The sequence below is a fragment of the Pseudochaenichthys georgianus genome, chromosome 17, assembly GCF_902827115.2.
Source record: "Pseudochaenichthys georgianus chromosome 17, fPseGeo1.2, whole genome shotgun sequence".
Taxonomy (NCBI): domain Eukaryota; kingdom Metazoa; phylum Chordata; class Actinopteri; order Perciformes; family Channichthyidae; genus Pseudochaenichthys; species Pseudochaenichthys georgianus.
This window is the reverse complement of record NC_047519.1, coordinates 9,504,430-9,521,991: the sequence shown is the minus strand read 5'-3', so window position 1 is coordinate 9,521,991 and position 17,562 is coordinate 9,504,430. Positions and strand designations below refer to the sequence as shown.

The window sequence follows — 17,562 nt, the reverse complement described above, 5'->3', positions numbered from 1 at the left end:
AACCGTAAGACCCTGCAGCGCATAGTGACCACAGCTGAGAGGATCATCGGTGCCTCACTCCCAACACTCCTGGACTCATTTAACACCCGCCTCACCCCCAAAGCACTCAGCACTGTGGGTGACCCCACCCATCCCTCCACTTGCCCACTTGCAGCCTGAGCTCAACCAGGCTAAAGAACATTTTTTTCCACCAGGCTGTCAGGAGGCTGAACTATCTCCCCTTCCTCCAGGCTCTCCCCCCTACCCTCACTTTTGTCTTCTCTACAAGTGGCTTCAACACTGTTCGCACTACCTGTAGATATTGCACTTTTCAATTTCATTCATTGTCATATAATAATCAACTTTTTCTGTCTACCAGACTTTTGTTTTTATTCTTATTTTTTATATTCGTATGTATATATATATATATATATATTTTAATCTTTGGGACAGTGAGGAAACAGCATTTCTTCCTGTTTGTACAACACTCAGAGATATTGACAATGAAGTTTACTTTGACTTTGAATATCGATGGAAGTGTCTTGAAAGATAAACGGGAATAACAACAGTTTTGCAATAATTATTTAGTTTAGTTACACCATATCTTCTCATCTATCTCTCGTCCAGACTAATGAGTCTATTTTTAAAAATGTCAAATCATTTTAAATGACTGCTTTAGTTATTAAGACCACTCATGTTGAGGTGTTGTCAAATGTATGTGCTAATTGTCCCTCCTCAAGACAACTATGCCTGTGTATGTTAAAACATATTCTACCTCCTATTTCTTTTCAAATCTGCGTAGCTACTCTGCAACATTTCCACGCACCCCACTTGTTTGGAATCTCTATCATCTGTCACTGTTGTCTGAACAAGCTTTTCACAGCTTTAAATAACTCCTGCGCCCATACGCTGCGACTCCCGACTCCCACAGCAACAGAGAGGCGTCAAAACCAAAATAAAGTCACACATTATCAGCTGCCATCATTTGTTATCCTTTGCCCCCTCGACACAATTCTGCTGAACTCACAAGCCTTCTGGGAGATACCGCTGCGCTCTCTTTATCTTTTTCTCTTCCTCCCTCCTTCCCTCTATGGCAGGGAAAGGCAACTTGGATGGTGGTGGGGGCCACATAATTAATGTACTGGCCACCAGGGGGCCGCAGATTCACTTGCAACACACACACACATTCCATGTATTGCAGGGCCGTATTCATGGAGTCAACATTGGGGGGGACCAAAAATTCAATACAAATTTGAATACTAATTTCCTGCCATTCTAAAGGAAAATACATAAAAAATCACTAACACATTGGATACTTTAAAACCTGTTAAACCCCATGCCCCTGCCCGTGGGGGCAAAACACAACAATCGTCACGAAACTGTGTCTCAGACATGGGTGTAGGAAGCATCCTCAATGTGGGTGGGACAATTTGACGGGGGGTGTGGGAGGGTGGGGGGGTCCGGGGGCATGCTCCCCCGGGAAGATTTTTATTTTTTTTTAAATGTTGAAGTTAAAAGCATCAATCTGGTGCACTTTGAGAGCAACATTAGGGACTAAATCTATGGATACATCTCAACAACACCCATGTGAAACAGAACTGAACAGATTTACTTTTTCTTTATGCATATTTTACAAATCACTCCCTTTTTAAACTGTAGTATGAGTTGGAAGGATTTCATACCTGTTATTCTGTTATTCTCTTATTTTGTATAACTATAATGATCATATAAAGGTGTGGCTTGGAAATACTTGTTTTGCATCAATCTTGATACAGGGTACTTATTATTTGTTATAGTTTGGATTCCTAAAGCTTTTAGTCTACTATCCCATCATTCAAGGGTGGTTTTCACAATAAGTAATGGTTTATTTTTTGCACGGACACTATCATTTACATTCTTTTACTATGTTCAATCTGAATTTACTTTAAAAACATCTATATTGATATCTATATTATATACTGACACTAGCCCGCCAAACCCTGGCTAACAACTGAAACCAGCTAGCCCACAGCTAGTTAGCTACTATTCCTGAAAAGTTCGGTTTTAACATCAGAACTACAAGTTACTTACACAAAGAAGCTAAACCGGAGGGTTCATTAACATTACCATTACGAAATAAAATAATATAGATTACTTTAGGGCTAACTAGAAAAGATACCAGAAATGATGGAGGGCAAATTGAAACATGACTGATCTGCTTGGAGCATCAAGCTAACTGAAGGTGAACTCAGACGTGCAACAGCGAAATACACCCGCGGGTACAAAATAAGGAACCAATTTACATATGAAAAGAAATATCATTTTGGTGAAGCTCACAATAACAGAAAATATAGATTTTTAAGTATACAAATAACCAAAATAAAGAAGTCATAGAATAGCAATTTTATTTAAATTAAAAAATCCAAACTTTTTTTTTTTTTACTATTTATTGGGGGGGGACATTTTGAGTGTATCTGAATATTGGGGGGGATGTCCCCCCCCCAATGTATATGGTGAATACGGCCCTGATGTATTGTATGTAATTATTAACAAATATACTAAGTCTGACATCTTCATTGACATTTTATAATCTTTCGGAGAATATCCTCTAATAAGCTCACTAAACAAATATCAGTTCACAGAAATGTTATTTAATTTTTACAAGTGTCATGTTTGTATTGAACAGGTCATTTAACAGTTGAATAAAACGATTTTAAACTATTGGAAAGCACGGAAAATGTGTGTGCATTGAGATTAACCATTAAGATGACATAAACATGAAGTCATGAACACTAACCCAGACATTAGTTGTCTAACTTGAACCGAAGACACTTGTAGCATGTCTCTGCTGATGCACAATAAGGGGAATCACCTGTCAACCCGCACTTCCTCAGCGCCACTCCCCCTCCCGCCGCTGACATTATGAATGTAAGGCGTATAGTAATCATAATAACACGGCAGGGTCCGTGACAGTTTGTTTTCATCTGATTTCAAATAAACAAAGTCTTGGTTTTTAGAATATTAAAGGTGGGGTAGGTAATTTTGGAGACCAGCTCGAGTGCCCTAGAATTTGAAAATACACAGCCGGAAAAAATCTGCCACTTCCTTACAGAGCCCCTCCTCCAACACAAACGAACGCGCACATGACCAATGAGGGCACGAGATAAGTGTGTGCCCAGATGGAAGGCTGACAGGCAGGTAGGCCATCCAGTTATTTTAGCCGGGCCGGCTCAAATGATTGGTCATGCTTTTTACAGCACTACGGCTTCCACAGATGACATTTTTTTATGGATTTTGTGTCAAAGCACTTCAGATATTCATTGCTATCGGGATGGTAAGAGCATTTAAACTTGTTTCGCCAAATTCAGATGATAAATACAACTTTTTAAGCTTGTAAAGGCATAATTACAAGCGGTAACTTAACCTCACAGCAGGCATTAAAACAGCCGGTGTTTCTTGTGAAACGCGTCACAGATTATTTCACGGTATTTGGCTGCCTAACTAAATCATGTACGCGCTCGCGACGTAACTAGGAGTCTAGTGGACGCCGGCGGTATCAGTACTACAAGTAAAAAAATAAAAACTATAATAATTTTTTTTTAATTAATTAATTACGTTGTTTATAAATTCATCTGAGGGCCGCAAAAAGAGGCTGCCATTTGCCCATCCCTGCTCTATGGCATCACTCTTTCTCTTTCCCTCTCTCATAGCATCGGTCTACCTCTCCCACCATGCTGCCTAAGGCTCTGTGTACCTTTTCTCTTTCTGGGACGCAATCAAATCGCTGCCTAGAGAAAAAGGATCGGCATTGAAATAATTGGGAACCGGGATAGTGTGGAGAGTGTCATTACAGCCAATCTTCACCATGAGGGGACAGGGTGAGTGTACGTCAGGGTTGAGCCTGAAGCTACTGCATCAGCATGCACATAAGGAGCGATGCTTACTGCAGGAACATATAGGCTTTTTACAGGCTTAATGTATGCAGTAATCAATCAATAGTGATGAAAAAACAATTCCTAGGAGGGAAAACATTATGCAAGGAGCCTTGAGGAATGAATTGACATCTTAATCACTAACTGCTTCATGACTGACAGCAATGTAATGCTAATGGTGATGGTTCAGTTATTACAGAGGTCAGAGACGGGCATAATAGCAGTTTAGCCTCCAGGCTATTTTTGAGCACATATAAAATACTGAGCATCTACAACCCTGTAGGGACTGGTCAAACATATTTATGAATTATTATAAGAATAAATGCCTTCTGTTTTCCCACAATGTATCGGTAAAAAAACAGATAGCATCTCTGCAAGAGGCCCAAAAAGGCGAATTAACTGTCAGTTATTTTGTTACAGCAGTTTTCTAAAACCGAAATTGAGTCTCACATTGAGGTCGTTTTTAAAATCCTTAATCCTTAATCCTAAAAACAGCTTTTGGGTTAGAAATGCCGGCAGGGATTTGACAGGGTGCAGGATCGACTGCTCGGGGGTGAAACACCCGTGAGCGGTGAGACGTCAGCGAGCCGATACAGAGGGCCTTCCTTCAGCCCAATCTGTCCGTTGCTCGGTCACTTTCAATGATTTCCACTAACTACTGTATGTAAGGATGTTGGAAAAGAAGAAGCCTCATGTCAGGGGACATTTGGGATATTTATGCAGCAGCTTTATTGGAAAAAATGCAACTAACTTCGAGATAAACACCACAGCCTGAAAGATTCCTGAGAGAAGATAACGGTTGATTTATGCACCTACAGATATAGCAGATTATAGCGTTTCTTCTTCAGTAGAAACGTTGGCCTTGAGACTTTGATAAGACACCTAAAATATAATGAAAACTGAACCAACTTAATATCATCTTTCTATGGGACCACTCCAGCTACAATGCCAAATTGGGCAAGGGGCATAAAAGTGGGCCACCAAATGGTCCCTTTGCAACCCCTTACTTCTGGTGCCTTTCCTCTGACCTCACCTGTCTTCAATCTCAGTCTTCATTTGATGACTATATATATCTGTAGAGATCTGTAAAACTAAATTGATCTGGGGGGCAAAAAGTCGAGGGACCAGAGCCACCCTCGACCCATTGTTCGCATCACGACCATTTTTGAACTCATACCCTGTTTCGTGACTGCATTTTGCATGGTTGCAACGCTGTCTATGTAACAACATTTGTCCACTGACACATGGGCAGAAATATAACACCTGACAAAGTAATGAAAACTTCCTTTATGGTTGTTCTAGCTACAGTAGGTCTCCAGACACACATCACTCTATGATGACACACACAAGACTCTCAGGGTGAAAACAATACAAGTGTTATGGCTGGTAATAAACTCAAGAACAGACTTCACAAGAATGTCTTCTCCTCAGCAAGAGGGACCTGTTACTAGACCAAGTTTCAAAATACCAATGGACACAGACTTTCAAGAAACCATAAACGTTTATATGTAAAATACCTAATTAAGACCAGACCCATATTATACATGTAGCATGTGCGTAACCCAGAGTCCTGCACGGGTCTGATTTTCAAGACCCGCTCCCGCCCCGCACCCGCGCATATTGCCAATTAGTTCCGCAACCCGACCCGACCCGTCGGCACAAGATCCGCAACCGACCCGAAACTGCATATATATGAGCACTGAAAATGTGCAATTATTAACACACGCGGTTGCATATTTGTCTCAAAAAGCGTGGGATGTTGGTTATTTTGTCCATCTAGGACGACACCAAAAGCCTCCCAGACGTTGGATTTTGCTCTTGAGGAAGTGTTATTGAAAATGCTGTATTCTCCGCTGGAGAGCTTCACCTCAGCCATTTTGAAGGTGGCGCGCACAGCAGCAGATTGATGCAATGCAGAGGTTATGATTATGCGCGGTCCCGCGGGGGAGAGGTCTGAGGATTTTAAACATTAAACTAATTTATTATTATTTTAATATATTTATTATGTAATACCCGCGACCCGACCCGCATCATCTTTGTTTACCCAGAACCGAACCCGGAAAAAAGCATTATACCACCCGCGAATCACCTTTTTTGCGGGTCACCCGTCGGGTACCCGCAGGACTCTGGCGTAACCTACTTCAAACGCACAATATACCTGCTTTTTTAAATACGACTATTGGCTAAAACCAAGTAGCTTTTATCTTTTAAAGACCTGGAAAGGGTTATTAACGCCTTTGTTACCTCGAGACTGGATTACTGCAATGTATGTGGGTATGGATCAGGCCTCAATTAGACGCCTCCAGCTAGTTCAGAACGCAGCTGCACGTCTTCTCACTGGCCATAAAAAGCGTGACCATATCACCCCAATTCTGGCATCACTGCACTGGCTTCCAGTTCGGTTCAGAATAGATTTTAAACTCCTTTTATTTGTTTTTAAAGCCCTAAATGGGCTGGCTCCTGCCTATATAGCCAAACTCCTCCATCACTACACCCCAGGCAGAGCCTTACGGAGCGTCCACACTACAGCTTCAAAAATAGCTTGGAGCTGGGCGTGTCTGGAGTTTGGGGATTTTATTCAAGCAACACGGCCAACAACCAATCACATGAATCTCCCGCCCCCGACATACAAAGCAAAAAACCCCGGGGATTGTATGGGAGCAATATATATATAAACTCCCCAAACAGGCGAAAACCTACCAGTTTCACCCACTGTCTCTGCCACCTCCCTCCATGCCTGGTTCCTCCGGTTTGTATCCCGGGAGGTGAAGAGGGTCTGGTAATACAAAACCGGGTGATTTGCTACGGCGATAGTTAGTTTCTCCTCCGACTTTTTTTGAAATATAGAAATGAACGGCGGGATATCTCTCCCATCTTAGACGCGGTTTGATTGGCTACGGCTTCAGCTGTCAGATTTTGGGAAACGGGATTTGATTGGCTGGCGCTGGCTACTCTGTCGCCTGACGGCCCGTCCACACAGCGGCGTGCGTTGACGCTTCCCCATTCACTTTGAATGGGGTGACTTCACTTTTAGCCGAAATGCATCGTGGGAAGCGACGTGGAGCGTAGCTGGCGTGGCTCGCTGCAAAAGTTGAGCAATGTTCAACTTTTGATGCCTCGGCGAGGCGTCAGCCAATCGAATCATATGCCAGTACAAGCTCTAGCCAATCAAACCGCTGCTTGTGTGTCAGGGGCGGGAGATTCATGTGATTGGTTGTCGAGTTTCAGAAACGCCCGCCGGCAAGCGTCAGCGCACGCCGCTGTGTGGACGGGCCGTGAGACGCCTGAGACGGACCGCTCTGCTACCCACAATTCAATTCGGCGAAAAAGCGCGGCTACGTGACGTCACCCCATTGAAAGTAAATGGGCAGATTGGAGCTTTCGACGCTGTCGACGCTGTAGTGTAGACGGGCCGTTAAGGTCGGCTGATCAGCTGCTGCTGGTAGTGCCTAAGACCAGGCTTAAAACCTGAGGGCATCGAGCTTTCGCAGCGGCTGGCCCTAGGATCTGGAATACTTTGCCCCTCCATGTGAGGTCGGCCCAGACCCTGGGGGTTTTTAAATCAACACTTAAAACTCACTTTTTCTCTGGCTTTTGTTTAATTATTTATTTATTTAGTTATCCTCAGAATTGATACTATTTTTTAGGGATGCTCAGATCGCCAATTTCGCGGCCGATACCGATCGCCGATCCGATCGGGTGGGCGGGGCCTAAATGGAAGATTTAAACATCACTTTCAATCTTCCATTTAAAGTGATGTTTAAAACTCAGTTAATGAGGCTCATTCACTGGCGCTTCCACAAACAACAATCAACTTAATTATTACATTCAAATGATGTACATTATTCAAGTTTACATTCACTTTGGATAATAACACGGGAGAAATTAGCGGAAGCGCTCTCTTTTCCTCTCTCCCTCTCCTGACAGCCTGTCAGTATCTCATGCAGCTCATTGATCCAGTAATGAGTGACCCGACAATGAAGAATACATATATTTATAATAACTAGTTCAGCTCGTTCCAGAGGTAGATGAAATAGCTAAGTGTGTTAGGTCTAACTCTTACGGTACGTCCACACAGCAGCTTTTCAAAAATCTTGGAGCTCGGCGTGTCTGAAAGCTTGGGGATTTTTTGCGAGCAACGCGACCAACAACCAATCACATGAATCTCCCACCCCCGACATACAAAGCAAAAAACGCAGGGGATTTTATGCGAGCAATATATATATATATATATATTAGTGCTGTCAAAATTATCGCGTTAACGGCGGTAATTAATTTTTTGAATTAATTGCGTTAAAATATTTAACGCATTTAACGCATGTGCAGAATGGCCCGCCCCATACGTGCCACCAGTGGCAGCGTCAGGGTATGGCTGGGGTAGGCTACACCCATACCAAGAAATGGCTTAGCCCCACCATGAAAAATGATGTTAAAGTAAGCAAAATAAAGTCTGCCAACTCGCGGAGTAAATTGCACAGACAGCAGTTAGTAAGATTGATTTCAGTAGCCACGGTTTTAAAAACTTTTGTCACGTAGTGATCGTCTTCTCAATAGAACATCTTTGATAACGGCGTGGTGTTGTTGCAGGAAGTCCCGACGGAGAATACTCTTGCTGTAGTACAGGGCAGAGCCGATATAATAGTAATAATATGGCTCTGGTACAGGGGTGCACATAACTGGTACGCAGGTTATGTGCGTAATCTGAAATGTGTACCGTCACTTGTGTCACAAAGCGCATTGGCGTACCGACGTACTTGTGAAGCTTTTCCAGAATGCGGTTAGATCACCGGACGACAGAGTCGGTCTCCGTGTGCACAGACAGGGCTGCTGTTAACGTTGGTCTGTACAACGGAACTGTGCCAAAACTACGCCAACCGGCTGCGGAGGGAGACTCCCCCCACCCTTAACTGGAGAACTGCGCTAAAACAGCTGATCACAACGTTCACGCTCTGTGGTCACGAAGTACCATTTAATATTATTAAATGTTATTAATATTATTGGGGTTTTATGGGGTTTCAGTTTTTTATGATTAGTAGGTTGGGGGCGGGGAGACCTTAGAGAAGGTTCTGACTGGACTGACTGGTTGCTACGTCTGGTTGCTTGGAGCTGAGTTGGTATAACCCTGAATTAGATTAGAACATTTTAGAAATATGAGGAATAACCTCTTGGTTTTATAAACCGTTTTGTAATTACTTCTTCATCTATTTTTGGATCTCTGCTGGGTTTTCTTTTAAAACCTTAAACCCCCCCTTGGGCTTGGTCCCTCCCCTCTCCCTCTGCGGATCTAAGGTCCGGTAGAGGGGGATGGGGCACAGAGTCACTTATCCAGGCGGGGGAGTGCATCTGACGAAGAGATAGGTTGTTGTGCTCTCTATCTCTGTTTCTTATGCTACATTTTCACCCTGGACTAGAGGGAAAGCGTTCTTGGACGCCTTTTCAGCTCTGTTTCTTACTATATTCTTCCTACCCCGTTTACCTTGAACTATTCTAGGAAAGTGTGTTGACGTTGACACGTTGGGCCTTTCCTCCTGTACTTGTTTGTTTCCCAGTTCTTTCCTTGAACTGAATCTAGGAGATGGCATTTAGGCCTCTCTACTTCCTTCTTTTGATTAGTTTAGTTTTTCACCCCCTTTCCCTTGAACTAATTTATACGGGAGAGTGCATTTACGTAGTTACGTTGTGCCTCTTGGCGTATACTTTGACTTTCTGTCTCTTTGGAGCGTGCTAGTACGTTGGAAACGTTGGGCTTTTTCACTGTTGTCCCTCTTCACCAGTATCCCATGTCCCCTCTTCATAATTTGGGTCTTCATAATTTCCACCCTATTCTAAGGGGAAGAATGATGGTGCCTTTTCTTTTCAATTTCTGGCTTTGTGTTTCTTCACCTCTTACTCGTTTAATATTTAGGAGAGTACATTTACGTAGTCACGTTCTGCCTCTCTTCCTCTGTTTCTGGCTATTCTTTTCATACCCTTGTTTACATAAAAATAGAAATACTATTCTAAAAAGGAGCTGACACATGGTGTCTCTTCACTTGTACACTTGAGGGGTCAGAGTTCATATGGTGAGGGATTCCATGAGCCTTTCCTTTACCTTGGACTTCTAATAGAACTGCTCAGGTCTTGATAGATTGAGTGGGGAAGTTCATGAGATCTTTCTAGAGGGTTATCAAGAATAACTTTTATCCAATGACCTTTTCCCTCTCTGTCTGTGTCTGTGTATTCTCTTGTTCCGATTAACCCAGCCAAATATTTGTTGTTGTTTTGTATCTATATTTACGCCAGGATCCGGAGTCGAGGCTGATCCTCTTGCTGTAATCCTGTGTCTTGGATCCTCTATCCCGAGTTCTGGATTAAGTCGTGGACGTTTCGGGTTGTGGCTGAACAACACACTCTCACTCCCTAAGCGTCCAATAGCGACGTTTGGTCAGTGTCCGTGGCGTCCAATTGTGACGCTCCTAGGCTCCTTCAGCGTCATAAAGGGACGCAAATAGCTTTCAACTGATTGCAATGTATTCCCATCTGCGTCGGGATTTGACGCTCATGGAAGCACGGCATTCGTTTATGTCGGCTGCCCTTAAAGGTAATGTGAGCGTCCATTCCCAGGAGTAAAGGATGGCAGAAGACACTACACTACCCAGAATCCCCAGCTATCGTTTGGACTACACCATGTGCTCTTGACAAACCCCGTGATAGTCCTCAAGCTCTGTGATTGGAGAGTGTGCTCCGAGGGTTAAGCCGATTCTCGAACAGCACTTGAAATGGGATGGAACCACGGCAGACTGTCCAAAACTGGATTTGAATGGGTCCACCGCGACGCCACGGACACTGACCAAACGTCGCTATTGGACGCTTAGGGAGTGAGAGTGTGTTGGGCTGAACCTGTCTCTGCGGTCCTGCCTAGGGTCTCGTCATGCTGCTTCCCTGATGGCTTCCTCAGGATTGTAGCTGACATCCTCGTGGATTAATCTTCTTATTACAGACACATGCATTTCCTAACATTCGGTCTATGCTGTAAAATGTATTATCTCTTCGATTTACCCACGGCATCTATTGCACGTCTGTCCATCCTGGGAGAGGGATCCCTCCTCTGTTGCTCTCCCTGAGGTTTCACCTATTTTTTCCCCTTAAACTGTGGGTCTTCTCTGGAAGTTTTTCCTTGTACGATGTGAGGGTCTAAGGACGTCGTTTTTCTCATACTGATATTCTGAACAATCTGTGTTGTTGTATTTTGTAGGCTAATTTTATTATATGTACAGCACTTTGGCTCGACCAAAAATCGTTTTTAAATGTGCTATATAAATAAAACTTGATTTGATTTGATACACATCAATTTTCTGCCACAAGGGGTCTCTCAAACAATATAACAACAAAATATGTGGTTTGGTGCCATTGTATCGTAGCATGAATGGGATCATGGGAGTTAGCAGTCAGCTTCACTTGTTTAGAATTCCACTGTTTAAAAAAATGTCTGAGGTTTTTAGGTGCAGAATTCCCAGAGGTATATTCCAGAGGTGTTTTGAACATAGTTAACGTTAGCTTTGCGTGTTTCTCTGATAATGTAAGATCCGTTAGATACATTTTCAAACCAAACCCAATTATCCACAGAGGTGCCCTCCACTCAAAAACATTAACAAATATAAATGGCAGAAACAACAAATTAATCAGTTTAACATAAAAATGATATTTTTTTTTTATTTCCGACAATGTTCGGCTACCACTAACGTTTTCTTAGCTTGGTTTTCCAAGAACTATTAAAAAAATCCAAGGACTAACATTCCTTTGTTCTTAAATATATACAAATGGCTGATGTTAAAAGTGTATTGTAAAAATGTGGCTGAAAACAATATACACATTACATTTTTGACAGCTTCTCGCAGAAGACCACAACTCTAAAGGTCCCTACACACCAATATGACACCAAAGAACACATCCCGACGGACCCTTTGTGTCGCCTCACGTTTCCTGCGTCTTGGCCAGCAGTCGCACTGGAACACACCGCAAAGACTTCAGCCGACGGCCAAGTAGCACGTACGCACTGCGCATGCGTGAGTGGCAATAACTCTCCTTACCAGCAGGCAGCGCTAGTGTGTATTCGTCATTCAAAAGAGACAACAACCGGAAGACAGGCGGCGTGATACACCGAGACTGCGTGATATAAACAAACAACAAATAGCGTGTGCGTTCCATTTTCACTCTACAGCGAGAAGCTCATGGGGCATTCCCAAACCTGTGTCGAGAGCTGGAGTTAAATTAAATCTCAGATTTGCCTTCTTAATCGTTTGTTTGGGTCCCTCACTTCCGTTTCGCTTCTCATGCACTAATTCGCTAAGCTGAACAGCCAATCAGAGTGATTTCTTTAACCGACGGCCTTTAACCGACGGCCTTTTATCTATCGACGCCGAAAATCGGCCCGGTGTGTAGGGGCCTTAACACATGCCGAAGGGGAATACGACGACCATTATAGGTGATTAAATAGCATGCACCGTTAGCTTGATTAAATTATAGTTCTACTTGGGCGAAACATTGTTTTGAAAATTTGGGATTATGTGAGTATACAACTCAACAAAATGGGCTAGTTGTTTTTTAGACATTTAAATGGAGGAATGTTATAGCTTTAAACCCTGACTGAAATGCAGCAATTAACATAATGGACTCCTACAGTAAGAGTTGCAGTATATTGCCACTTCAAACTGCTTGTGAGGAACATTTAGATAAAGGCAGCAGCAGTGGAGTGTGGCTCAGGGACACTGCAGGAAGTCACTGAGAGGAAGTAATTATCCACACACTGTCAAAGGTATTAACTCCTACTCTATAATCAAATGTCACACCCTGAAGCAAAAAGCGCAAGAAAGGCATAAATCAATATTTGGTGCTGTTCTCAGCTCTCGTCAGCAAAGGGCACTCTTTGCATCGCAACAGTAGCTTTTCAGATTTGATCATTTACTTGAAAATACGGTGCAGGTGTTTGATACCTGTGAGGCCAAATTCTAGAGTGTCCAGGTTTTAATTCTAAACTCCACAGCTGCTGCTTCCACTGATTAGTTCATTTCTGGCTCAAAGTCAATAGCAGATATTTCTGGAGGTATTTCAGCTGGAATGAATGGCTGCAAACATTCAAACCCCCAAAAGGTAACACCAATACACAAAGCATTTACTGAAGGTCAAGTTCTAATAGTGTGAAAATATTCAAGTAAAAGTTTGGCATTCAAAATGTTACTTTAGTACAAAAGTATAAGCATCGAAATACACTTAACATACCAAAACTAAAAGTTTTGCAGAATAATATATATTTTATTGATAAAATTATACTTAGTGATCCATTTTTATTATGAACATAATTTTGCAACTTGTAAAGATGGAGCTAACTTTAATGCACGGAAATAATTCACTTTAATTAAATGTATTATGTCAACAGATTACGCACATTTGTATTAGCTTGGTTGAAAGAAATAGTATCAAGTTTAAATAAAAAAAATATTAAGTTGAATTTAACATTACTGCTTTCGACTAACGTAATACAGTAATATGAAATGTGTTAACTTAAAGGTGGGGTAGGTCAATTTGAGAAACCGGCTCGAGATACACTTTTTGTTATATTCCATGGAATGCTCTTAGCATCCCGATAGCAATGAATATCTTAAGTGCTTTGACAAAAAATACATAAAAAAATGTCACCTGTGGAAGCCGTAGTAGGCTACTGTAAAAAGCACGACCAATCATTTTAGCCGGCCCGGCTAAAATAACTGGATGGCCTACCTCCTGCCTGTCAGCCTTCCATCTGGGCACAAACTTATCTCGTGCCCTCATTGGTCATGTGCGCGTTCGTGCAGGGCCGGCCCTGACCAATTTGCCGCCCTAGGCAAAATTTTAGCTGGCGTCCCCCCTCAAAATGCAGACACTCACTATGATTCGCGCATGCACGGTTGTGGCATGACCACCAAAACAAAGATATTGACACAAGATGTGTGCAACTGTATTTAGTTTCTTATCCATTTGAACATGATTTAAGTGGGGGGGGGACCTCACCTCCTCTAGGAGGGTCCGGAGGTTGCACCCCCGGGAAGACTTTTTTTTTAATAGTGAAGTTAAAAGCATCAATCTGGTGCACTTTGAGAGCAACATTAGGAGATCTATGGATACATATATCAACACCCATATGAAACAGAACTGTAAGCAGATTTTCTTTTTCTTTATTGATATTTTACAAATCACTCCCCTTTCAAACTGTATTCTTGTTTATTAATAACAACTTTTTGTACTGTCAGTATTTTATACCTGTTTTTCACCTATTCTCTTATTTTTGTGTAACTATAATGATCATATAAAGGTGTGCCTTTACCTCACTGAGCTGAGGTTATCAGAGCCTCTCAGTCTGTCAGGAGAGAGCTCTCTAAAGCTCTCCCCCCGCGGCCGCTTACACAGTAAATTCCAATGTTAATAAAAGCACACAGAAGCTGTGTAGGTTTTTTGGGAGTTTGATTTATTTTAAATGAATACAAATACAAAATTAAAACCTATAATTGCACACTAAAACCATTATTTGAAAAAAAGAACAATTTCACATAAACCTCTGGTTTTTACTGGGACTGGGGCAGTTCAACTTGATTTTGGGGGGGGGTGTGCCATAGTTTATGGGCGCTGTACGCAATATAGGCGTAGTTCTGTTAGTATAAGATAATAAGATGGTCTTTGATATTCCAAAATCGGGAAATTGTGTTGTTATGAAATACAATTTAAAAACATTTTTTAATTTCTAACTTCTTTTTTTTCTTTTCTTTTTTTTCGGCGCCCCCTATGGGTTGATGCGCCCTTAGCATTCGCCAATACTGCCTATGCCGAGGGCCGGCCCTGCCTTCGTGTATGTTGGAGGAGGGGCTCTGTAAGGACGTGGCAGATTTGTTCCCGTTGTGTTTTTTCAAAATCTAGCGCACTCGAGCCGGTTTCTCCAAAATTACCTACCCCAGCTTTAATACATTTAATGTAAGTCAACATATCAATTTTGTCAGTGTGACAGTCATGTCACATGTGTCTTCATCTATTAAGATACAGTAGATCATAATTCAATTGTGGTTATATTTTGTGTTAATAGTTTGAAGACTTGAGTAAATGTAGCCTACTTAGTTTCTTTGCACCACTGCATAAAGCCCACTCATTCCACCTCACCTGTAGATCTTGTATCGGGTGCTGAAGCCCTGCTGGTACCTCTCCGCAGCCTCCGTGAACTCCACCGCCTGCTGGAAGGGCCCTTTATCGGACAGCAGCCAGCCCAGGGACCCGGGGCCACCGTCTCCTGGCCCAGCGGCGACCCCGGAGCTCCAGCAGAAGCAGAGCCAGAGGCTGAGAGCCCCCCCCCATAGCAGAGACAACCGCTTAGTCCTCTGACAGCTCATGCTTCACCCAGCGACACCTCATCCTCTCCGGACTGCAAGAGGACACACAGTTCACACATTTTAGTGGTGAATAAAAAAGTAGTGCTTCGCGCACATTTGGAGAATCCCTTTTATATCCAGTAGGCTATTTATAGTAGTTAGTGTGATCTTCTTTATTATAACACACGTAGGCTACCCGATTTTTCATAAAAGATTAAATGCGCTCTCAGGAATTTGGTGAGAGCCCCGAATAAAACCTCTCCAGCCCAGTGATCCGATCCAATGCTCTCATCCGTGATGTTTCCAAGCTACTCCAACTTGGTCTCTGCTCGCGCTCAACTTTATTTTGGGTGACGATCCTCCTGCATCCGTGCACGCACACGCTCCTTAAACACAAAGGAGTTCATGCTGGTGATGTCCGTGCCCAGGATATGGCAACATGCAAAATATAGATATCCCCATCCTGTGAAGAATCCGTTCGGAACATACGATGCCTAAAGTTGCGGTTTTTCCTGTGGATTCTCGTCAGTGTTGCGAGCTGTTATCCCTCCCCCTCCGCGCAGAGAGCTGCTGGATGAATGGCCGTCTACACTACAGCGTCGAAAGCTCCAAGCAGCTCCAAGCTGCCCATTCACTTTCAATGGGGTGACGTCACGTAGCCGCGCTTTTTCGCCGAACTGAATTGTGGGTAGCAGAGCGAGGCGTCTCAGGCGACCAGAAGTTGAACAATGTTCAACTTCTGGTCGCCTGGACGCCGGAGTAGCCAGCGCCAGCCAATCAAATCCCGTTTCCCAAAATCTGACAGCTGAAGCGCCAGCCAATCAAACCGCGTCTAAGCTGGGAGAGATATCCCGCCGTTCATTTCTATATTTCAAAAAAAGTCGGAGGAGAAACTAACTATCACCGTAGCAATCACCCGGTTTTGTATGACCAGACCCTCTTCACCTACCGGGACACAAACCGGAGGAACCAGCATGGAGGGAGGTGGCAGAGGCAGTGGGGGGAACTGGTAGGTTTTCGCCTGTTTGGGGAGTTTATATATATATTGCTCGCATAAAATCCCCGGGGGTTTTTGCTTTGTATGTCGGGGGCGGGAGATTCATGTGATTGGTTGTTGGTCGTGTTGCTTGAATAAAATCCCCAAGCTCCAGACACGCCCAGCTCCAAGCTATTTTTGGAGCTGTAGTGTGGACGCTGCGCTGAGGCCAGCTGGGGCTGAGCTGCTGCTCCACACAGAGAGCTCTTTCTTCCCCTGCTTTTTTTTTACAAGTGAGATAGCAAGAGGGCGAGCAAGTGCATCATAATGAGGGTGAAATATACAGTGTGTGTTTACAACACAGGTGGGAAGTAACTAAGTACAATGGCTCGCCTCTAGTATACTACTGCACTTAAGTAAAATGTGTAAGAACTCGTGTAATCTCTTTACTTGATTATTTCCATGTTATGCTACTTCATAACTCGACTACATTTAAAAGGGAAATAATGTAATTTTACTCTACATTTAGCCTACTTAACAGCAGTAGCTGTCGATTGATTTGACAGTGATATCTCCACTACTCATCAACTCAAAAACACCATATTATCTTTGTTAATTAAACAACATTGATAGGTTTAAATTGTGTAAAATGCTCTTGTTTTCTCTGAAATGTGGAGCGCCAAAGAGACTACACTACCCACAATCCCCAGCTATTGTTGTGACGACACATGTCCGCTTTGCGACAAACCTTGTCATAAGTAAACAAGCTCTGTGATTGGATGAAATATAAATTCATAAAAATAAATCCAACCCTGTCTCCTAAAAATTACGTTCCCACAGAACTAAACTGCATTCTCAATTACGTTTAGCTAAAAACGTATTTTCTCCTATACGTTACGTTTGTTATGAACGTATCCTAAATACGTTTATTTTCTATATCTTTGCCATTTATTGTCTTGCTTATAATAATAATAATAATAATAATAATAATAGTCATTTATAAATATCATTTTAGAGCACACATTTGAAATCGAGAATCGGGCTCGATATATGGTTAAATTAAAATCAGTAGGCGAGGCTGTAATTTCGCCAGCTGTTACTCTCATGAGCGAGGCAGAACATAATAGTTTTAACATGACAAAAAGCGGCTGTGTCATTTATTGCACCTCAAACATTAAAACAAATCCAGAGTTATGTGTTTCTATACTTCCTCGAGGAAGAAAGGACAGTAAAAGAAGAGCTCTGTGGCTTCAGGTTTGATCGCCGTTCAAATGACAGCGTTGGTTTCCCCAAAAGTGGGCAGGCTGTAAAGTGATGTAGATTTTAC

The 17,562-nt window shown here is 42.7% G+C and overlaps 1 pseudogene; it reads right to left on the bottom strand.

Annotated features, from left to right (window-relative positions):
* LOC117462819 (BMP/retinoic acid-inducible neural-specific protein 3-like) overlaps positions 1–16,452 on the bottom strand; it is a 48,698-nt pseudogene extending 32,246 nt beyond the window's left edge.
* Positions 16,453–17,562: the final 1,110 nt, after the last annotated feature.